Genomic DNA, 24,288 nt, shown 5'->3' with positions numbered 1-24,288 from the left:
GACAATACAGGCTGAAAGAAGGAATGGATAGATACAAACACTTGCTTGTGGACTAAAAACACTAAGCGCTCCATCCTGGCTGGTTGTATGTGTATGAAATCCCAACAATCCTTGAAGATATTCTTTCGAAAAGATCCAAGAAGTTCCTGCATTCTATCCAGGATTCTGCTTTGACATCATGTCATGAAGTCATCATTATGACCCTAATAAGAGCATTGACTTTATTGTTGCATTAAGTAAGTGCTACTTGTTGGGGTGGTTTTGCCTGACGAAATTTAACACGAGGTGAGAGAGCAAACATGACGGTCAACATTAGAGACACTGCTGAGTTTTGTGTTCACAAGTGCTTCTCTTTGGGGTTGTATCATGAGTGCCTTTTTTTTTCAAGTGAGGAGACCCTGAAACCCCACTGGATGGATTTAGCTGGCCATTTAATGAACCGAGAAATAGAGCTCATAGAGAGGCACTCACTTGATTTCTGAATGACATCAGTGTTTTTCTTTGTGGATATTTCTGCTGACTGCTGAAACCATGGGTTCCAATATCCATAAGAGGTTTCGAGGCTGATAAAGATCTGTGTGTCTTTTTTTTCACGGATTTTGGAATTACCCTAACAGTTGCATCGACTTGACTGTTTAAAATCAGTAAGTGCTTCTAGTTGGGGCAGTTCTAATTGACAATAGGCACAAAATAAATTCGGAGACATTTTCCAGTTATCTGCTTTTTTCTATTTTATCTTGCGTTAAAGTTGGTATTACTTAACTCACGATCGGGAAACCCAAAATCAAAGATCTAATGATTGTCGACTTAAAAAGTGCTTCTCTTTGGGGTCGTCTTGGTTGTGAGTTCTTCGGCACGAAGAGAAACCTAAGCAGTATCAATGCACATGTTCCGTGGAACTGGCTAAATGAGTAAAGTTGTAACCAAAATGACCCTAATGTTAGCACTGACTTCAGCTGCGATTGCAGTAAGTGCTACTTGTTGGGGAAATTTTGCAGACCAATGAAGCGAAAGCCTTATCAAAGATATATGAGGACAAATGAAAATGAATCTATAGGATAACCAAGACTAGTGTTTTGATGGAAGTCCAAAGCCCTAACTTAAATAAGGGCTTGACTCTTTATGTCAATAAGTGGTTGTTGCTGGAGATGGCTGTGGAGGACACATTTTACTGACATGATCAAAGATCCAACATGTTCTCCCATTCCATCCAGGATTCTGCTGTGAGATCATGAAGTCATCATTATGAACCTAAGAAGAGCATTGACTTTATTGTTGCAGAAATATTTGTTTTTGGGCACATTTAGATGACCTCAAATGGAAACACTAGTGATTCAGACACTCACAAGTGCTTCTCTTTGGGGGTGTCTCAAGTTGCGAGTTATTCGAGTCAAGACAAGTCAATTTGCAGATCCAATTTTGACAATACAGGCTGAAAGAAGGAATGGACGGATACAAACACTTGCTTGTGTACTAAAAACACAAAGCGCTCCATCCTTGCTGTTTGTGTATGTATGAAATCCCAACCATCCTTGAAGATATTGTTCAGAAAAGATCCAACATGTTCGTGCATTCTGTCCAGGAGTCTGCTTTGACATCATGTCATGAAGTCATCATTATGACCCTAATAAGAGCATTGACTTTATTGTTGCATTAAGTAAGTGCTACTTGTTGGGGTGGTTTTGCCTGACGAAATTTTGCATGAGGTGAGAGAGCAAACATGACGGTCAACATTTAGATCACCTCAAATGGAGACACTGCTTATTTTTGTGTTCACAAGGGCTTCTCTCTGGGGTTGTCTCATGAGTGACTTTGTCCTCAAAGGAGGAGAATCCCCAGCTCTTCTGTATAGACTTTGCTGAGCCTTCAAATGTATCGGTGATACTTCCTTGACAGAGACCCACACTTAATGTCTGCATGACGGATGTGCTTTTCATTGGGATGTTTTTGCTGACTGCTGAAATCATTGGTTCCCATATTGATATGATGCTTATCAACTGCTCCAGTCAGTTCTAATTGTTTCATTTTCAATCTGTTCCCATTAAATAAGGTTCACCATATCCCATTATGTTCCAGGTGTATATGAGGGGTCTTTGGGAGAAAGGTATCTTGGTGTCAACACGCTGGTCTAATTCTTCATCAATTAACTCCTTTCCAGTCTCTATTCAGTTGTCATCGGCAGCCACCAGGTGGTAACGTGTTTGAGCAAAGTCTTTGCATACAAATGTGGCATTCAAAGTAAGTGAAAAGTCTGGTGAGAATGAGCAGTGACGACAGTCGTTTCATCAGAAGCGAGTGTGATGCTTTGGCGGCCATCGTCAAGATCGTTGAAACTTCCAGAATAAGGAGGTGGAGGGGTACAGTGAAAGGGCTGTTAGTCTGCATTATAAGAAGCACAGTTGGTGCCGGACTCACAGTTTCCATTGCTGGCACGGGAAATCGCAGGATACGAAGGAAGGATTCGCCACAAGACTGAAGTGATCGACAGGAGGAAAGAAGGTAGATAATTGCAAAGGTATACCCATCCAAATTTAGCATTGACTTGGCACTTTACCGGACTGAGCTGTAATTTAGCTTTTGTAATATTGAATACTGTGTAAACAACTCACACTCAGATAACCTCAAATCAAAGTACCAATGATTGTCAAATTCAAAAGTGCTTCTCTTTGGGGTCGTCTTGGTTGTGAGTTCTTCGGCACACAGACAAACCTAAGCAGTATCAATGTACATGTTCCGTGGAACTGGCTAAATGAGTAAAGTTGTAACCAAAATGACCCTAATGTTAGCACTGACTTGAGGTGCTATTGCAGTAAGTGCTACTTGTTGGGGTAATTTTGCAGACCAATGAAGCGAAAGCCTTATCAAAGATATATGAGGACAAATGAAAATTAATCTTGAGGATAACCAAGACTGGTGTTTTGATGGAAGTCACACGCCTAACTTAAATAAGGGCTTTACTCTTCAAGTTAATAGCTGGTTTATTTTTGGGGAAAGCCACATTTATGGTTGTTGGTGATGAAGAACGCATTTAACAGACCGTATGAGAAGAAACATTTGTTTGTTTGCACATTTAGATGACCTCAAATGGAGACACTAGTGATGCACATACTCACAAGTGCTTCTCTTCGGGGTTGTCTCTGTTGCGAGTTATTCCAATCAAGACAAGACGATTTGCAGATCAAATTTTGACAATACAGGCTGAAAGAAGGAATGGATAGATACAAACACTTGCTTGTGGACTAAAAACACTAAGCGCTCCATCCTGGCTGGTTGTATGTGTATGAAATCCCAACAATCCTTGAAGATATTCTTTCGAAAAGATCCAAGAAGTTCCTGCATTCTTTCATGGATTCTGCTTTGACATCATGTCATGAAGTCATCATTATGACCCTAATAAGAGCATTGACTTTATTGTTGCTTTAAGTAAGTGCTACTTGTTGGGGTGGTTTTGCCTGACGAAATTTCACACGAGGTGAGAGAGCAAACATGCCGGTCAACATTAGAGACACTGCTGAGTTTTGTGTTCACAAGTGCTTCTCTTTGGGGTTGTATCATGAGTGCCTTTTTTTTCAAATGAGGAGACCCTGGAACCCCACTGGATGGATTTAGCTGGCCATTTCACGAACCGAGAAATAGAGCTCATAGAGAGGCACTCACTTGATTTCTGAATGACATCAGTGTTTTTCTTTGTGGATATTTCTGCTGACTGCTGAAACCATGGGTTCCAATATCCATAAGAGGTTTCTAGGCTGATAAAGATCTGTGTGTCTTTTTTTCACGGATTTTGGAATTACCCTAACAGTTGCATCGACTTGACTGTTTAAAATCAGTAAGTGCTTCTAGTTGGGGCAGTTCCGATTGACAATAGGCACAAAATAAATTCGGAGACATTTTCCAGTTATCTGCTTTTTTCTATTTTATCTTGCGTTAACGTTGGTATTACTTAACTCACGATCGGAAAACCCCAGATCAAAGATCTAATGATTGTCGACTTAAAAAGTGCTTCTCTTTAGGGTCGTCTTGGTTGTGAGTTCTTCGGCACGAAGACAAACCTAAGCAGTGTCAATGCACATGTTCCGTGGAACTGGCTAAATGAGTAAAGTTGTAACCAAAATGACCCTAATGTTAGCACTGACTTGAGGTGCGATTGCAGTAAGTGCTTCTTGTTGGGGTAATTTTGCAGACCAATGATGCGAAAGCCTTATCAAAGATATATGAGGACAAATAAAAATTAATCTTGAGGATAACCAAGACTAGTTATTTGATGGAAGTCCCACCCCTAACTTAAATAAGGACTTGACTCTTTAAGTCAGTAAGTGGTTGTTGCTGGAGATGGCTGTGGAGGACACATTTTATTGACATGAGAAAGGATCCAACATGTTCTCCCATTCCATCCAGGATTCTGCTGTGAGATCATGAAGTCATCATTATGAACCTAAGAAGAGCATTGACTTCATTGTTGCAGAAATATTTGTTTTTGGGCACATTTAGATGACCTCAAATGGAAACACTAGTGATTCAGACACTCACAAGTGCTTCTCTTTGGGGGTGTCTCAAGTTGCGAGTTATTCGAGTCAAGACAAGTCAATTTGCAGATCCAATTTTGACAATACAGGCTGAAAGAAGGAATGGACGGATACAAACACTTGCTTGTGTACTAAAAACACAAAGCGCTCCATCCTGGCTGTTTGTGTATGTATGAAATCCCAACCATCCTTGAAGACATTGTTCAGAAAAGATCCAACATGTTCGTGCATTCTGTCCAGGAGTCTGCTTTGACATCATGTCATGAAGTCATCATTATGACCCTAATAAGAGCATTGACTTTATTGTTGCATTAAGTAAGTGCTACTTGTTGGGGTGGTTTTGCCTGACGAAATTTTGCATGAGGTGAGAGAGCAAACATGACGGTCAACATTTAGATCACCTCAAATGGAGACACTGCTGATTTTTGTGTTCACAATGGCTTCTCTCTGGGGTTGTCTCATGAGTGACTTTGTCCTCAAAGGAGGAGAATCCCCAGCTCTTCTGTATAGACTTTGCTGAGCCTTCAAATGTATCGGTGATACTTCCTTGACAGAGACCCACACTTAATGTCTGCATGACGGATGTGCTTTTCATTGGGATGTTTTTGCTGACTGCTGAAATCATTGGTTCCCATATTGATATGATGCTTATCAACTGCTCCAGTCAGTTCTAATTGTTTCATTTTCAATCTGTTCCCATTAAATAAGGTTCACCATATCCCATTACGTTCCAGGTGTATATGAGGGGTCTTTGGGAGAAAGGTATCTTGGTGTCAACACGCTGGTCTAATTCTTCATCAATTAACTCCTTTCCAGTCTTGATTCAGTTGTCATCGGCAGCCACCAGGTGGTAACGTGTTTGAGCAAAGTCTTTGCATACAAATGTGGCATTCAAAGTAAGTGAAAAGTCTGGTGAGAATGAGCAGTGACGACAGTCGTTTCATCAGAAGCGAGTGTGATGCTTTGGCGGCCATCGTCAAGATCGTTGAAACTTCCAGAAGAAGGAGGTGGAGGGGTACAGTGAAAGGGCTGTTAGTCTGCATTATAAGAAGCACAGTTGGTGCCGGACTCACAGTTTCCATTGCTGGCACGGGAAATCGCAGGATACGAAGGAAGGATTCGCCACAAGACTGAAGTGATCGACAGGAGGAAAGAAGGTAGATAATTGCAAAGGTATACCCATCCAAATTTAGCATTGACTTGGCACTTTACCGGACTGAGCTGTAATTTAGCTTTTGTAATATTGAATACTGTGTAAACAACTCACACTCAGATAACCTCAAATCAAAGTACCAATGATTGTCTAATTCAAAAGTGCTTCTCTTTGGGGTCGTCTTGGTTGTGAGTTCTTCGGCACACAGACAAACCTAAGCAGTATCAATGTACATGTTCCGTGGAACTGGCTAAATGAGTAAAGTTGTAACCAAAATGACCCTAATGTTAGCACTGACTTGAGGTGCTATTGCAGTAAGTGCTACTTGTTGGGGTAATTTTGCAGACCAATGAAGCGAAAGCCTTATCAAAGATATATGAGGACAAATGAAAATTAATCTTGAGGATAACCAAGACTGGTGTTTTGATGGAAGTCACACGCCTAACTTAAATAAGGGCTTTACTCTTCAAGTTAATAGCTGGTTTATTTTTGGGGAAAGCCGCATTTATGGTTGTTGGTGATGAAGGACGCATTTAAAAGACCGTATGAGAAGAAACATTTGTTTGTTTGCACATTTAGATGACCTCAAATGGAGACACTAGTGATGCACATACTCACAAGTGCTTCTCTTTGGGGTTGTCTCAGTTGCGAGTTATTCCAATCAAGACAAGACGATTTGCAGATCAAATTTTGACAATACAGGCTGAAAGAAGGAAGGGATAGATACAAACACTTGCGTGTGGACTAAAAACACTAAGCGCTCCATCCTGGCTGGTTGTATGTGTATGAAATCCCAACAATCCTTGAAGATATTCTTTCGAAAAGATCCAAGAAGTTCCTGCATTCTTTCATGGATTCTGCTTTGACATCATGTCATGAAGTCATCATTATGACCCTAATAAGAGCATTGACTTTATTGTTGCTTTAAGTAAGTGCTACTTGTTGGGGTGGTTTTGCCTGACGAAATTTCACACGAGGTGAGAGAGCAAACATGCCGGTCAACATTAGAGACACTGCTGAGTTTTGTGTTCACAAGTGCTTCTCTTTGGGGTTGTATCATGAGTGCCTTTTTTTTCAAATGAGGAGACCCTGGAACCCCACTGGATGGATTTAGCTGGCCATTTAACGAACGGAGAAATAGAGCTCATAGAGAGGCACTCACTTGATTTCTGAATGACATCAGTGTTTTTCTTTGTGGATATTTCTGCTGACTGCTGAAACCATGGGTTCCAATATCCATAAGAGGTTTCTAGGCTGATAAAGATCTGTGTGTCTTTTTTTTCACGGATTTTGGAATTACCCTAACAGTTGCATCGACTTGACTGTTTAAAATCAGTAAGTGCTTCTAGTTGGGGCAGTTCTAATTGACAATAGGCACAAAATAAATTCGGAGACATTTTCCAGTTATCTGCTTTTTTCTATTTTATCTTGCGTTAACGTTGGTATTACTTAACTCACGATCGGGAAACCCCAGATCAAAGATCTAATGATTGTCGACTTAAAAAGTGCTTCTCTTTGGGGTCGTCTTGGTTGTGAGTTCTTCGGCACGAAGACAAACCTAAGCAGTGTCAATGCACATGTTCAGTGGAACTGGCTAAATGAGTAAAGTTAGCACTGACTTGGGGTGCGATTGCAGTAAGTGCTACTTGTTGGGGTAATTTTGCAGACCAATGAAGCGAAAGCCTAATCAAAGATATATGAGGACAAATGAAAATTAATCTTTAGGATAACCCAGACTAGTTATTTGATGGAAGTCCCACCCCTAACTTAAATAAGGACTTGACTCTTTAAGTCAGTAAGTGGTTGTTGCTGGAGATGGCTGTGGAGGACACATTTTACTGACATGAGAAAGGATCCAACATGTTCTCCCATTCCGTCCAGGATTCTGCTTTGAGATCATGAAGTCATCATTATGAACCTAAGAAGAACATTGACTTTATTGTTGCAGAAATATTTGTTTTTGGGCACATTTAGATGACCTCAAATGGAAACACTATTGATTCAGACACTCACAAGTGCTTCTCTTTGGGGTTGTCTCAAGTTGCGAGTTATTCGAGTCAAGACAAGTCAATTTGCAGATGAAATTTTGACAATAATCGGCTGAAAGAAGGAATGGACGGATACAAACACTTGCTTGTGTACTCAAAACACAAAGCGCTCCATCCTGGCTGGTTGTGTATGTATGAAATCCGAACCATCCTTGAAGATATTGTTAAGAAAAGATCCAACATGTTCGTGCATTCTGTCCAGGAGTCTGCTTTGACATCATGTCATGAAGTCATCATTATGACCCTAATAAGAGCATTGACTTTATTGTTGCATTAAGTAAGTGCTACTTGTTGGGGTGGTTTTGCCTGACGAAATTTCACACGAGGTGAGAGAGCAAACATGACGGTCAACATTTAGATCACCTCAAATGGAGACACTGCTGATTTTTGTGTTCACAAGTGCTTCTCTTTGGGGTTGTCTCATGAGTGACTTTGTCCTCAAAGGAGGAGAATCCCCAGCTCTTCTGTACAGACTTTGTTGAGCCTTCAAATGTATCGGTGATACTTCCTTGACAGAGACACGCACTTAACGTCTGAATGACAGATCTGCTTTTCATTGGGATGTTTTTGCTGACTGCTGAAATCATTGGTTCCCATATTGATATGATGCTTCTCAACTGCTCCAGTCAGTTCCGATTGATTCTTTTTCAATCTGTTCCCATTAAATAAGGTTCACCATATCCCATTACGTTCCAGGAGTATATGAGGGGTCTTTGGCAGAAAGGTATCTTGGTGTCAACACACTGGTCTAATTCTTCATCAATGCACTCCTTTCCAGCTCTCTTGATTCAGTTGTCATCGGCAGCCACCAGGTGGTAACGTGTTTGAGCAAACTCTTTGCATACAAATGTGGCATTCAGAGTAAGTGAAAAGTCTGGTGAGAATGAGCAGTGACGACAGTCGTTTCATCAGAAGCGAGTGTGATGCTTTGCCGGCCATCGTCAAGATCGTTGAAACTTCCAGAAGAAGGAGGTGGAGGAGTACAGTGAAAGGGCTGTAAGTCTGCATTATAAGAAGCACAGTTGGTGCCGGACTCACAGTTTACATTGCTGGCACGGGAAATCGCAGGATACGAAGGAAGGATTCGCCACAAGACTGAAGTGATCGACAGGAGGAAAGAAGGTAGATAATTGCAAAGGTATACCCATCCAAATTTAGCATTGACTTGGCACTTTACCGGACTGAGCTGTAATTTAACTTTTGTAATATTGAATACTGTGTAAACAACTCACCCTCAGATAACCGCAAATCAAAGTACCAATGATTGTCAAATTCAAAAGTGCTTCTCTTTGGGGTCGTCTTGGTTGTGAGTTCTTCGGCACACAGACAAACCTAAGCAGTATCAATGTACATGTTCCGTGGAACTGGCTAAATGAGTAAAGTTGTAACCAAAATGACCCTAATGTTAGCACTGACTTGAGGTGCTATTGCAGTAAGTGCTACTTGTTGGGGTAATTTTGCAGACCAATGAAGCGAAAGCCTTATCAAAGATATATGAGGACAAATGAAAATTAATCTTGAGGATAACCAAGACTGGTGTTTTGATGGAAGTCCCACTCCTAACTTAAATAAGGGCTTGTCTCTTTAAGTTAATAGCTGTTTTTTTGGGGGGGAAAGCCGCACTTATGGTTGTTGGTGATGAAGGACGCATTTAACAGACCGTATGAGAAGAAACATTTGTTTGTTGGCACATTTAGATAACCTCAAATGGAGACACTAGTGATGCACAAACTCACAAGTGCTTCTCTTGGGGTTGTCTCAGTTGCGAGTTATTCCAATCAAGACAAGATGATTTGCAGATTAAATTTTGACAATACAGGCTGAAAGAAGGAATGGATAGATACAAACACTTGCTTGTGGACTAAAAACACTATGCGCTCCATCCTGGCTGGTTGTATGTGTATGAAATCCCAACAATCCTTGAAGATATTCTTTCGAAAAGATCCAAGAAGTTCCTGCATTCTGTCCAGGATTCTGCTTTGACATCATGTCATGAAGTCATCATTATGACCCTAATAAGAGCATTGACTTTATTGTTGCATGAAGTAAGTGCTACTTGTTGGGGTAATTTTGCAGACCAATGAACGACGGCCTTTCTTTATAAAAGATATATGAGGACAAATGAAAATTAATCTTGAGGATAACCAAGACTGGTGTTTTGATGGAAGTCACACGCCTAACTTAAATAAGGGCTTGACTCTTTAAGTTAATAGCTGGTTTATTTTTGGGGAAAGCCGCATTTATGGTTGTTGGTGATGAAGGACGCATTTAACAGACAGTATGAGAAGAAACATTTGTTTGTTTGCACATTTAGATGACCTCAAATGGAGACACTAGTGATGCACATACTCACAAGTGCTTCTCTTTGGGGTTGTCTCAGTTGCGAGTTATTCGAGTCAAGACAAGAGGATTTGCAGATCAAATTTTGAAAATACAGGCTGAAAGAAGGAATGGATAGATACAAACACTTGCTTGTGGACTAAAAACACTAAGCGCTCCATCCTGGCTGGTTGTATGTGTATGAAATCCCAACAATCCTTGAAGATATTCTTTCGAAAAGATCCAAGAAGTTCCTGCATTCTGTCCAGGATTCTGCTTTGACATCATGTCATGAAGTCATCATTATGACCCTAATAAGAGCATTGACTTTATTGTTGCTTTAAGTAAGTGCTACTTGTTGGGGTGGTTTTGCCTGACGAAATTTCACACGAGGTGAGAGAGCAAACATGCCGGTCAACATTAGAGACACTGCTGAGTTTTGTGTTCACAAGTGCTTCTCTTTGGGGTTGTATCATGAGTGCCTTTTTTTTCAAAAGAGGAGACCCTGGAACCCCATTGGATGGATTTAGCTGGCAATTTAATGTACCGAGAAATAGAGCTCATAGAGAGGCACTCACTTGATTTCTGAATGACATCAGTGTTTTTCTTTGTGGATATTTCTGCTGACTGCTGAAACCATGGGTTCCAATATCCATAAGAGGTTTCTAGGCTGATAAAGATCTGTGTGTCTTTTTTTTCCACGGATTTTGGAATTACCCTAACAGTTGCATCGACTTGACTGTTTAAAATCAGTAAGTGCTTCTAGTTGGGGCAGTTCCGATTGACAATAGGCACAAAATAAATTCGGAGACATTTTCCAGTTATCTGCTTTTTTCTATTTTATCTTGCGTTAACGTTGGTATTACTTAACTCACGATCGGGAAACCCCAAATCAAAGATCTAATGATTGTCGACTTAAAAAGTGCTTCTCTTTGGGGTCGTCTTGGTTGTGAGTTCTTCGGCACGAAGACAAACCTAAGCAGTATCAATGCACATGTTCCGTGGAACTGGCTAAATGAGTAAAGTTGTAACCAAAATGACCCTAATGTTAGCACTGACTTGAGGTGCGATTGCAGTAAGTGCTACTTGTTGGAGAAATTTTGCAGACCAATGAAGCGAAAGCCTTATCAAAGATATATGAGGACAAATGAAAATTAATCTTTAGGATAACCAAGACTAGTTATTTGATGGAAGTCCCACCCCTAACTTAAATAAGGACTTGACTCTTTAAGTCAGTAAGTGGTTGTTGCTGGAGATGGCTGTGGAGGACACATTTTACTGACATGAGAAAGGATCCAACATGTTCTCCCATTCCGTCCAGGATTCTGCTTTGAGATCATGAAGTCATCATTATGAACCTAAGAAGAGCATTGACTTTATTGTTGCAGAAATATTTGTTTTTGGGCACATTTAGATGACCTCAAATGGAAACACTAGTGATTCAGACACTCACAAGTGCTTCTCTTTGGGGTTGTCTCAAGTTGCGAGTTATTTGAGTCAAGACAAGTCAATTTGCAGATGAAATTTTGACAATACAGGCTGAAAGAAGGAATGGACGGATACAAACACTTGCTTGTGCACTCAAAACACAAAGCGCTCCATCCTGGCTGGTTGTGTATGTATGAAATCCCAACCATCCTTGAAGATATTGTTCAGAAAAGATCCAACATGTTCGTGCATTCTGTCCAGGAGTCTGCTTTGACATCATGTCATGAAGTCATCATTATGACCCTAATAAGAGCATTGACTTTATTGTTGCATTAAGTAAGTGCTAGTTGTTGGGGTGGTTTTGCCTGACGAAATTTCACACGAGGTGAGAGAGCAAACATGACGGTCAACATTTAGATCACCTCAAATGGAGACACTGCTGATTTTTGTGTTCACAAGGGCTTCTCTCTGGGGTTGTCTCATGAGTGACTTTGTCCTCAAAGGAGGAGAATCCCCAGCTCTTCTGTATAGACTTTGCTGAGCCTTCAAATGTATCGGTGATACTTCCTTGACAGAGACCCACACTTAATGTCTGCATGACGGATGTGCTTTTCATTGGGATGTTTTTGCTGACTGCTGAAATCATTGGTTCCCATATTGATATGATGCTTCTCAACTGCTCCAGTCAGTTCTAATTGTTTCATTTTCAATCTGTTCCCATTAAATAAGGTTCACCATATCCCATTACGTTCCAGGAGTATATGAGGGGTCTTTGGCAGAAAGGTATCTTGGTGTCAACACGCTGGTCTAATTCTTCATCAATTAACTCCTTTCCAGTCTTGATTCAGTTGTCATCGGCAGCCACCAGGTGGTAACGTGTTTGAGCAAAGTCTTTGCATACAAATGTGGCATTCAAAGTAAGTGAAAAGTCTGGTGAGAATGAGCAGTGACGACAGTCGTTTCATCAGAAGCGAGTGTGATGCTTTGGCGGCCATCGTCAAGATCGTTGAAACTTCCAGAAGAAGGAGGTGGAGGGGTACAGTGAAAGGGCTGTTAGTCTGCATTATAAGAAGCACAGTTGGTGCCGGACTCACAGTTTCCATTGCTGGCACGGGAAATCGCAGGATACGAAGGAAGGATTCGCCACAAGACTGAAGTGATCGACAGGAGGAAAGAAGGTAGATAATTGCAAAGGTATACCCATCCAAATTTAGCATTGACTTGGCACTTTACCGGACTGAGCTGTAATTTAACTTTTGTAATATTGAATACTGTGTAAACAACTCACCCTCAGATAACCGCAAATCAAAGTACCAATGATTGTCAAATTCAAAAGTGCTTCTCTTTGGGGTCGTCTTGGTTGTGAGTTCTTCGGCACACAGACAAACCTAAGCAGTATCAATGTACATGTTCCGTGGAACTGGCTAAATGAGTAAAGTTGTAACCAAAATGACCCTAATGTTAGCACTGACTTGAGGTGATATTGCAGTAAGTGCTACTTGTTGGGGTAATTTTGCAGACCAATGAAGCGAAAGCCTTATCAAAGATATATGAGGACAAATGAAAATTAATCTTGAGGATAACCAAGACTGGTGTTTTGATGGAAGTCCCACTCCTAACTTAAATAAGGGCTTGTCTCTTTAAGTTAATAGCTGTTTTTTGGGGGGGGAAAGCCGCACTTATGGTTGTTGGTGATGAAGGACGCATTTAACAGACCGTATGAGAAGAAACATTTGTTTGTTGGCACATTTAGATAACCTCAAATGGAGACACTAGTGATGCACAAACTCACAAGTGCTTCTCTTTGGGGTTGTCTCAGTTGCGAGTTATTCCAATCAAGACAAGATGATTTGCAGATTAAATTTTGACAATACAGGCTGAAAGAAGGAATGGATAGATACAAACACTTGCTTGTGGACTAAAAACACTATGCGCTCCATCCTGGCTGGTTGTATGTGTATGAAATCCCAACAATCCTTGAAGATATTCTTTCGAAAAGATCCAAGAAGTTCCTGCATTCTGTCCAGGATTCTGCTTTGACATCATGTCATGAAGTCATCATTATGACCCTAATAAGAGCATTGACTTTATTGTTGCATGAAGTAAGTGCTACTATTTGGGGTAATTTTGCAGACCAATGAACGACGGCCTTTCTTTATAAAAGATATATGAGGACAAATGAAAATTAATCTTGAGGATAACCAAGACTGGTGTTTTGATGGAAATCACACGCCTAACTTAAATAAGGGCTTGACTCTTTAAGTTAATAGCTTGTTTATTTTTGGGGAAAGCCGCATTTATGGTTGTTGGTGATGAAGGACGCATTTAACAGACAGTATGAGAAGAAACATTTGTTTGTTTGCACATTTAGATGACCTCAAATGGAGACACTAGTGATGCACATACTCACAAGTGCTTCTCTTTGGGGTTGTCTCAGTTGCGAGTTATTCCAATCAAGACAAGAGGATTTGCAGATCAAATTGTGAAAATACAGGCTGAAAGAAGGAATGGATAGATACAAACACTTGCTTGTGGACTAAAAACACTAAGCGCTCCATCCTGGCTGGTTGTATGTGTATGAAATCCCAACAATCCTTGAAGATATTCTTTCGAAAAGATCCAAGAAGTTCCTGCATTCTGTCCAGGATTCTGCTTTGACATCATGTCATGAAGTCATCATTATGACCCTAATAAGAGCATTGACTTTATTGTTGCTTTAAGTAAGTGCTACTTGTTGGGGTGGTTTTGCCTGACGAAATTTCACACGAGGTGAGAGAGCAAACATGCCGGTCAACATTAGAGACACTGCTGAGTTTTGTGTTCACAAGTGCTTCTCTTTGCGGTTGTATCATGAGATCCTTTTTTTTTCAAAAGAGGAGACCCTGGAACCCCACTGGATGGATTTAGCTGGCCATTTCACGAACCGAGAAATAGAGCTCATAGAGAGGCACTCACTTGATTTCTGAATGACATCAGTGTTTTTCTTTGTGGATATTTCTGCTGACTGCTGAAACCATGGGTTCCAATATCCATAAGAGGTTTCTAGGCTGATAAAGATCTGTGTGTCTTTTTTTTCATGGATTTTGGAATTACCCTAACAGTTGCATCGACTTGACTGTTTAAAATCAGTAAGTGCTTCTAGTTGGGGCAGTTCCGATTGACAATAGGCACAAAATAAATTCGGAGACATTTTCCAGTTATCTGCTTTTTTCTATTTTATCTTGCGTTAACGTTGGTATTACTTAACTCACGTTCGGGAAACCCCAAATCAAAGATCGAATGATTGTCGACTTAAAAAGTGCTTCTCTTTGGGGTCGTCTTGGTTGTGAGTTCTTCGGCACGAACACAAACCTAAGCAGTATCAATGCACATGTTCCGTGGAACTGGCTAAATGAGTGAAGTTGTAACCAAAATGACCCTAATGTTAGCACTGACTTGAGGTGCGATTGCAGTAAGTGCTACTTGTTGGGGAAATTTTGCAGACCAATGAAGCGAAAGCCTTATCAAAGATATATGAGGACAAATGAAAATTAATCTTTAGGATAACCAAGACTAGTTATTTGATGGAAGTCCCACCCCTAACTTAAATAAGGACTTGACTCTTTAAGTCAGTAAGTGGTTGTTGCTGGAGATGGCTGTGGAGGACACATTTTACTGACATGAGAAAGGATCCAACATGTTCTCCCATTCCGTCCAGGATTCTGCTTTGAGATCATGAAGTCATCATTATGAACCTAAGAAGAGCATTGACTTTATTGTTGCAGAAATATTTGTTTTTGGGCACATTTAGATGACCTCAAATGGAAACACTAGTGATTCAGACACTCACAAGTGCTTCTCTTTGGGGTTGTCTCAAGTTGCGAGTTATTCGAGTCAAGACAAGTCAATTTGCAGATGAAATTTTGACAATACAGGCTGAAAGAAGGAATGGACGGATACAAACACTTGCTTGTGTACTCAAAACACAAAGCGCTCCATCCTGGCTGGTTGTGTATGTATGAAATCCCAACCATCCTTGAAGATATTGTTCAGAAAAGATCCAACATGTTCGTGCATTCTGTCCAGGAGTCTGCTTTGACATCATGTCATGAAGTCATCATTATGACCCTAATAAGAGCATTGACTTTATTGTTGCATTAAGTAAGTGCTACTTGTTGGGGTGGTTTTGCCTGACGAAATTTCACACGAGGTGAGAGAGCAAACATGACGGTCAACATTTAGATCACCTCAAATGGAGACACTGCTGATTTTTGTGTTCACAAGTGCTTCTCTTTGGGGTTGTCTCATGAGTGACTTTGTCCTCAAAGGAGGAGAATCCCCAGCTCTTCTTTACAGACTTTGCTGAGCCTTCAAATGTATCGGTGATACTTCCTTGACACAGACACGCACTTAATGTCTGCATGACAGATCTGCTTTTCATTGGGATGTTTTTGCTGACTGCTGAAATCATTGGTTCCCATATTGATATGATGGTTATCAACTGCTCCAGTCAGTTCCGATTGATTCTTTTTCAATCTGTTCCCATTAAATAAGGTTCACCATATCCCATTACGTTCCAGGAGAATATGAGGGGTCTTTGGCAGAAAGGTATCTTGGTGTCAACACACTGGTCTAATTCTTCATCAATTAACTCCTTTCCAGTCTTGATTCAGTTGTCATCGGCAGCCACCAGGTGGTAACGTGTTTGAGCAAAGTCTTTGCATACAAATGTGGCATTCAAAGTAAGTGAAAAGTCTGGTGAGAATGAGCAGTGACGACAGTCGTTTCATCAGAAGCGAGTGTGATGCTTTGGCGGCAATCGTCAAGATCGTTGAAACTTCCAGAAGAAGGAGGTGGAGGGGTACAGTGAAAGGGCTGTTAGTCTGCATTATAAGAAGCACAGTTGGTGCCGGACTCACAGTTTCCATTGCTGGCACGGGAAATCGCAGGATACGAAGGAAGGATTCGCCACAAGACTGAAGTGATCGACAGGAGGAAAGAAGGTAGATAATTGCAAAGGTATACCCATCCAAATTTAGCATTGACTTGGCACTTTACCGGACTGAGTTGGAATTTAGCTTTTGTAATATTGAATACTGTGTAAACAACTCACACTCAGATAACCTCAAATCAAAGTACCAATGATTGTCAAATTCAAAAGTGCTTCTCTTTGGGGTCGTCTTGGTTGTGAGTTCTTCGGCACACAGACAAACCTAAGCAGTATCGATGTACATGTTCCGTGGAACTGGCTAAATGAGTAAAGTTGTAACCAAAATGACCCTAATGTTAGCACTGACTTGAGGTGCTATTGCAGTAAGTGCTACTTGTTGGGGTAATTTTGCAGACCAATGAAGCGAAAGCCTTATCAAAGATCTATGAGGACAAATGAAAATTAATCTTGAGGATAACCAAGACTGGTGTTTTGATGGAAGTCACACGCCTAACTTAAATAAGGGCTTTACTCTTCAAGTTAATAGCTGGTTTATTTTTGGGGAAAGCCGCATTTATGGTTGTTGGTGATGAAGGACGCATTTAAAAGACCGTATGAGAAGAAACATTTGTTTGTTTGCACATTTAGATGACCTCAAATGGAGACACTAGTGATGCACATACTCACAAGTGCTTCTCTTCGGGGTTGTCTCAGTTGCGAGTTATTCCAATCAAGACAAGACGATTTGCAGATCACATTTTGACAATACAGACTGAAAGAAGGAAGGGATAGATACAAACACTTGCGTGTGGACTAAAAACACTAAGCGCTCCATCCTGGCTGGTTGTATGTGTATGAAATCCCAACAATCCTTGAAGATATTCTTTCGAAAAGATCCAAGAAGTTCCTGCATTCTTTCATGGATTCTGCTTTGACATCATGTCATGAAGTCATCATTATGACCCTAATAAGAGCATTGACTTTATTGTTGCTTTAAGTAAGTGCTACTTGTTGGGGTGGTTTTGCCTGACGAAATTTCACACGAGGTGAGAGAGCAAACATGCCGGTCAACATTAGAGACACTGCTGAGTTTTGTGTTCACAAGTGCTTCTCTTTGGGGTTGTATCATGAGTGCCTTTTTTTTCAAATGAGGAGACCCTGGAACCCCACTGGATGGATTTAGCTGGCCATTTAACGAACCGAGAAATAGAGCTCATAGAGAGGCACTCACTTGATTTCTGAATGACATCAGTGTTTTTCTTTGTGGATATTTCTGCTGACTGCTGAAACCATGGGTTCCAATATCCATAAGAGGTTTCTAGGCTGATAAAGATCTGTGTGTCTTTTTTTTCATGGATTTTGGAATTACCCTAACAGTTGCATCGACTTGACTGTTTAAAATCAGTAAGTGCTTCTAGTTGGGGCAGTTCCGATTGACAATAGGCTCAAAATAAATTCGGAGACATTTTCCAGTTATCTGCTTTTTTCTATTTTATCTTGTGTTAATGTGGGTATTACTTAACTCACGATCGGGAAACCCCAAATCAAAGATCTAATGATTGTCGACTTAAAAAGTGCTTCTCTTTGGGGTCGTCTTGGTTGTGAGTTCTTCGGCACGAAGACAAACCTAAGCAGTGTCAATGCACATGTTCAGTGGAACTGGCTAAATGAGTAAAGGTAGCACTGACTTGGGGTGCGATTGCAGTAAGTGCTACTTGTTGGGGTAATTTTGCAGACCAATGAAGCGAAAGCCTAATCAAAGATATATGAGGACAAATGAAAATTAATCTTTAGGATAACCCAGACTAGTTATTTGATGGAAGTCCCACCCCTAACTTAAATAAGGACTTCACTCTTTAAGTTAGTAAGTGGTTGTTGCTGGAGATGGCTGTGGAGGACACATTTTACTGACATGAGAAAAGATCCAACATGTTCTCCCATTCCGTCCAGGATTCTGCTTTGAGATCATGAAGTCATCATTATGAACCTAAGAAGAGCATTGACTTTATTGTTACAGAAATATTTGTTTTTGGGCACATTTAGATGACCTCAAATGGAAACACTAGTGATTCAGACACTCACAAGTGCTTCTCTTTGGGGTTGTCTCAAGTTGCGAGTTATTCGAGTCAAGACAAGACGATTTGCAGATCAAATTTTGACAATACAGGCTGAAAGAAGGAATGGACGGATACAAACACTTGCTTCTGGACTAAAAACACAAAGCGCTCCATCATGGCTGGTTGTATGTGTATGAAATCCCAACAATCCTTGAAGATATTCTTTCGAAAAGATCCAAGAAGTTCCTGCATTCTGTCCAGGATTCTGCTTTGACATCATGTCATGAAGTCATCATTATGACCCTAATAAGAGCATTGACTTTATTGTTGCTTTAAGTAAGTGCTACTTGTTGGGGTGGTTTTGCCTGACGAAATTTCACACGAGGTGAGAGAGCAAACATGCCGGTCAACATTAGAGACACTGCTGAGTTTTGTGTTCACAAGTGCTTCTCTTTGCGGTTGTATCATGAGATCCTTTTTTTTTCAAAAGAGGAGACCCTGGAACCCCACTGGATGGATTTAGCTGGCCATTTCACGAACCGAGAAATAGAGCTCATAGAGAGGCACTCACTTGATTTCTGAATGACATCAGTGTTTTTCTTTGTGGATATTTCTGCTGACTGCTGAAACCATGGGTTCCAATATCCATAAGAGGTTTCTAGGCTGATAAAGATCTGTGTGTCTTTTTTTTCACGGATTTTGGAATTACCCTAACAGTTGCATCGACTTGACTGTTTAAAATCAGTAAGTGCTTCTAGTTGGGGCAGTTCCGATTGACAATAGGCACAAAATAAATTCGGAGACATTTTCCAGTTATCTGCTTTTTTCTATTTTATCTTGCGTTAACGTTGGTATTACTTAACTCACGTTCGGGAAACCCCAAATCAAAGATCGAATGATTGTCGACTTAAAAAGTGCTTCTCTTTGGGGTCGTCTTGGTTGTGAGTTCTTCGGCACGAAGACAAACCTAAGCAGTATCAATGCACATGTTCCGTGGAACTGGCTAAATGAGTAAAGTTGTAACCAAAATGACCCTAATGTTAGCACTGACTTGAGGTGCGATTGCAGTAAGTGCTACTTGTTGGAGAAATTTTGCAGACCAATGAAGCGAAAGCCTTATCAAAGATATATGAGGACAAATGAAAATTAATCTTTAGGATAACCAAGACTAGTTATTTGATGGAAGTCCCACCCCTAACTTAAATAAGGACTTGACTCTTTAAGTCAGTAAGTGGTTGTTGCTGGAGATGGCTTTGGAGGACACATTTTACTGACATGAGAAAGGATCCAACATGTTCTCCCATTCCGTCCAGGATTCTGCTTTGAGATCATGAAGTCATCATTATGAACCTAAGAAGAGCATTGACTTTATTGTTGCAGAAATATTTGTTTTTGGGCACATTTAGATGACCTCAAATGGAAACACTAGTGATTCAGACACTCACAAGTGCTTCTCTTTGGGGTTGTCTCAAGTTGCGAGTTATTTGAGTCAAGACAAGTCAATTTGCAGATGAAATTTTGACAATACAGGCTGAAAGAAGGAATGGACGGATACAAACACTTGCTTGTGCACTCAAAACACAAAGCGCTCCATCCTGGCTGGTTGTGTATGTATGAAATCCCAACCATCCTTGAAGATATTGTTCAGAAAAGATCCAACATGTTCGTGCATTCTGTCCAGGAGTCTGCTTTGACATCATGTCATGAAGTCATCATTATGACCCTAATAAGAGCATTGACTTTATTGTTGCATTAAGTAAGTGCTACTTGTTGGGGTGGTTTTGCCTGACGAAATTTCACACGAGGTGAGAGAGCAAACATGACGGTCAACATTTAGATCACCTCAAATGGAGACACTGCTGATTTTTGTGTTCACAAGTGCTTCTCTTTGGGGTTGTCTCATGAGTGACTTTGTCCTCAAAGGAGGAGAATCCCCAGCTCTTCTTTACAGACTTTGCTGAGCCTTCAAATGTATCGGTGATACTTCCTTGACACAGACACGCACTTAATGTCTGCATGACAGATCTGCTTTTCATTGGGATGTTTTTGCTGACTGCTGAAATCATTGGTTCCCATATTGATATGATGGTTATCAACTGCTCCAGTCAGTTCCGATTGATTCTTTTTCAATCTGTTCCCATTAAATAAGGTTCACCATATCCCATTACGTTCCAGGAGAATATGAGGGGTCTTTGGCAGAAAGGTATCTTGGTGTCAACACACTGGTCTAATTCTTCATCAATTAACTCCTTTCCAGTCTTGATTCAGTTGTCATCGGCAGCCACCAGGTGGTAACGTGTTTGAGCAAAGTCTTTGCATACAAATGTGGCATTCAAAGTAAGTGAAAAGTCTGGTGAGAATGAGCAGTGACGACAGTCGTTTCATCAGAAGCGAGTGTGATGCTTTGGCGGCAATCGTCAAGATCGTTGAAACTTCCAGAAGAAGGAGGTGGAGGGGTACAGTGAAAGGGCTGTTAGTCTGCATTATAAGAAGCACAGTTGGTGCCGGACTCACAGTTTCCATTGCTGGCACGGGAAATCGCAGGATACGAAGGAAGGATTCGCCACAAGACTGAAGTGATCGACAGGAGGAAAGAAGGTAGATAATTGCAAAGGTATACCCATCCAAATTTAGCATTGACTTGGCACTTTACCGGACTGAGTTGGAATTTAGCTTTTGTAATATTGAATACTGTGTAAACAACTCACACTCAGATAACCTCAAATCAAAGTACCAATGATTGTCAAATTCAAAAGTGCTTCTCTTTGGGGTCGTCTTGGTTGTGAGTTCTTCGGCACACAGACAAACCTAAGCAGTATCGATGTACATGTTCCGTGGAACTGGCTAAATGAGTAAAGTTGTAACCAAAATGACCCTAATGTTAGCACTGACTTGAGGTGCTATTGCAGTAAGTGCTACTTGTTGGGGTAATTTTGCAGACCAATGAAGCGAAAGCCTTATCAAAGATCTATGAGGACAAAAGAAAATTAATCTTGAGGATAACCAAGACTGGTGTTTTGATGGAAGTCACACGCCTAACTTAAATAAGGGCTTTACTCTTCAAGTTAATAGCTGGTTTATTTTTGGGGAAAGCCGCATTTATGGTTGTTGGTGATGAAGGACGCATTTAAAAGACCGTATGAGAAGAAACATTTGTTTGTTTGCACATTTAGATGACCTCAAATGGAGACACTAGTGATGCACATACTCACAAGTGCTTCTCTTCGGGGTTGTCTCAGTTGCGAGTTATTCCAATCAAGACAAGATGATTTGCAGATCAAATTTTGACAATACAGGCTGAAAGAAGGAAGGGATAGATACAAACACTTGCGTGTGGACTAAAAACACTAAGCGCTCCATCCTGGCTGGTTGTATGTGTATGAAATCCCAACAATCCTTGAAGATATTCTTTCGAAAAGATCCAAGAAGTTCCTGCATTCTTTCATGGATTCTGCTTTGACATCATGTCATGAAGTCATCATTATGACCCTAATAAGAGCATTGACTTTATTGTTGCTTTAAGTAAGTGCTACTTGTTGGGGTGGTTTTGCCTGACGAAATTTCACACGAGGTGAGAGAGCAAACATGCCGGTCAACATTAGAGACACTGCTGAGTTTTGTGTTCACAAGTGCTTCTCTTTGGGGTTGTATCATGAGTGCCTTTTTTTTCAAATGAGGAGACCCTGGAACCCCACTGGATGGATTTAGCTGGCCATTTAACGAACCGAGAAATAGAGCTCATAGAGAGGCACTCACTTGATTTCTGAATGACATCAGTGTTTTTCTTTGTGGATATTTCTGCTGACTGCTGAAACCATGGGTTCCAATATCCATAAGAGGTTTCTAGGCTGATAAAGATCTGTGTGTCTTTTTTTTCATGGATTTTGGAATTACCCTAACAGTTGCATCGACTTGACTGTTTAAAATCAGTAAGTGCTTCTAGTTGGGGCAGTTCCGATTGACAATAGGCTCAAAATAAATTCGGAGACATTTTCCAGTTATCTGCTTTTTTCTATTTTATCTTGTGTTAATGTGGGTATTACTTAACTCACGATCGGGAAACCCCAAATCAAAGATCTAATGATTGTCGACTTAAAAAGTGCTTCTCTTTGGGGTCGTCTTGGTTGTGAGTTCTTCGGCACGAAGACAAACCTAAGCAGTGTCAATGCACATGTTCAGTGGAACTGGCTAAATGAGTAAAGGTAGCACTGACTTGGGGTGCGATTGCAGTAAGTGCTACTTGTTGGGGTAATTTTGCAGACCAATGAAGCGAAAGCCTAATCAAAGATATATGAGGACAAATGAAAATTAATCTTTAGGATAACCCAGACTAGTTATTTGATGGAAGTCCCACCCCTAACTTAAATAAGGACTTCACTCTTTAAGTCAGTAAGTGGTTGTTGCTGGAGATGGCTGTGGAGGACACATTTTACTGACATGAGAAAAGATCCAACATGTTCTCCCATTCCGTCCAGGATTCTGCTTTGAGATCATGAAGTCATCATTATGAACCTAAGAAGAGCATTGACTTTATTGTTACAGAAATATTTGTTTTTGGGCACATTTAGATGACCTCAAATGGAAACACTAGTGATTCAGACACTCACAAGTGCTTCTCTTTGGGGTTGTCTCAAGTTGCGAGTTATTCGAGTCAAGACAAGACGATTTGCAGATCAAATTTTGACAATACAGGCTGAAAGAAGGAATGGACGGATACAAACACTTGCTTCTGGACTAAAAACACAAAGCGCTCCATCATGGCTGGTTGTATGTGTATGAAATCCCAACAATCCTTGAAGATATTCTTTCGAAAAGATCCAAGAAGTTCCTGCATTCTGTCCAGGATTCTGCTTTGACATCATGTCATGAAGTCATCATTATGACCCTAATAAGAGCATTGACTTTATTGTTGCTTTAAGTAAGTGCTACTTGTTGGGGTGGTTTTGCCTGACGAAATTTCACACGAGGTGAGAGAGCAAACATGCCGGTCAACATTAGAGACACTGCTGAGTTTTGTGTTCACAAGTGCTTCTCTTTGCGGTTGTATCATGAGATCCTTTTTTTTTCAAAAGAGGAGACCCTGGAACCCCACTGGATGGATTTAGCTGGCCATTTCACGAACCGAGAAATAGAGCTCATAGAGAGGCACTCACTTGATTTCTGAATGACATCAGTGTTTTTCTTTGTGGATATTTCTGCTGACTGCTGAAACCATGGGTTCCAATATCCATAAGAGGTTTCTAGGCTGATAAAGATCTGTGTGTCTTTTTTTTCACGGATTTTGGAATTACCCTAACAGTTGCATCGACTTGACTGTTTAAAATCAGTAAGTGCTTCTAGTTGGGGCAGTTCCGATTGACAATAGGCACAAAATAAATTCGGAGACATTTTCCAGTTATCTGCTTTTTTCTATTTTATCTTGCGTTAACGTTGGTATTACTTAACTCACGTTCGGGAAACCCCAAATCAAAGATCGAATGATTGTCGACTTAAAAAGTGCTTCTCTTTGGGGTCGTCTTGGTTTTGAGTTCTTCGGCACGAAGACAAACCTAAGCAGTATCAATGCACATGTTCCGTGGAACTGGCTAAATGAGTAAAGTTGTAACCAAAATGACCCTAATGTTAGCACTGACTTGAGGTGCGATTGCAGTAAGTGCTACTTGTTGGAGAAATTTTGCAGACCAATGAAGCGAAAGCCTTATCAAAGATATATGAGGACAAATGAAAATTAATCTTTAGGATAACCAAGACTAGTTATTTGATGGAAGTCCCACCCCTAACTTAAATAAGGACTTGACTCTTTAAGTCAGTAAGTGGTTGTTGCTGGAGATGGCTTTGGAGGACACAT

Source organism: Aulostomus chinensis, chromosome 9 (assembly GCF_037954235.1).
Source record: "Aulostomus chinensis isolate RoL2024-O1b breed Wild chromosome 9, RoL_Achi_v1.0, whole genome shotgun sequence".
NCBI lineage: Eukaryota > Metazoa > Chordata > Actinopteri > Syngnathiformes > Aulostomidae > Aulostomus > Aulostomus chinensis.
Note: the sequence above shows the minus strand (reverse complement) of the source record.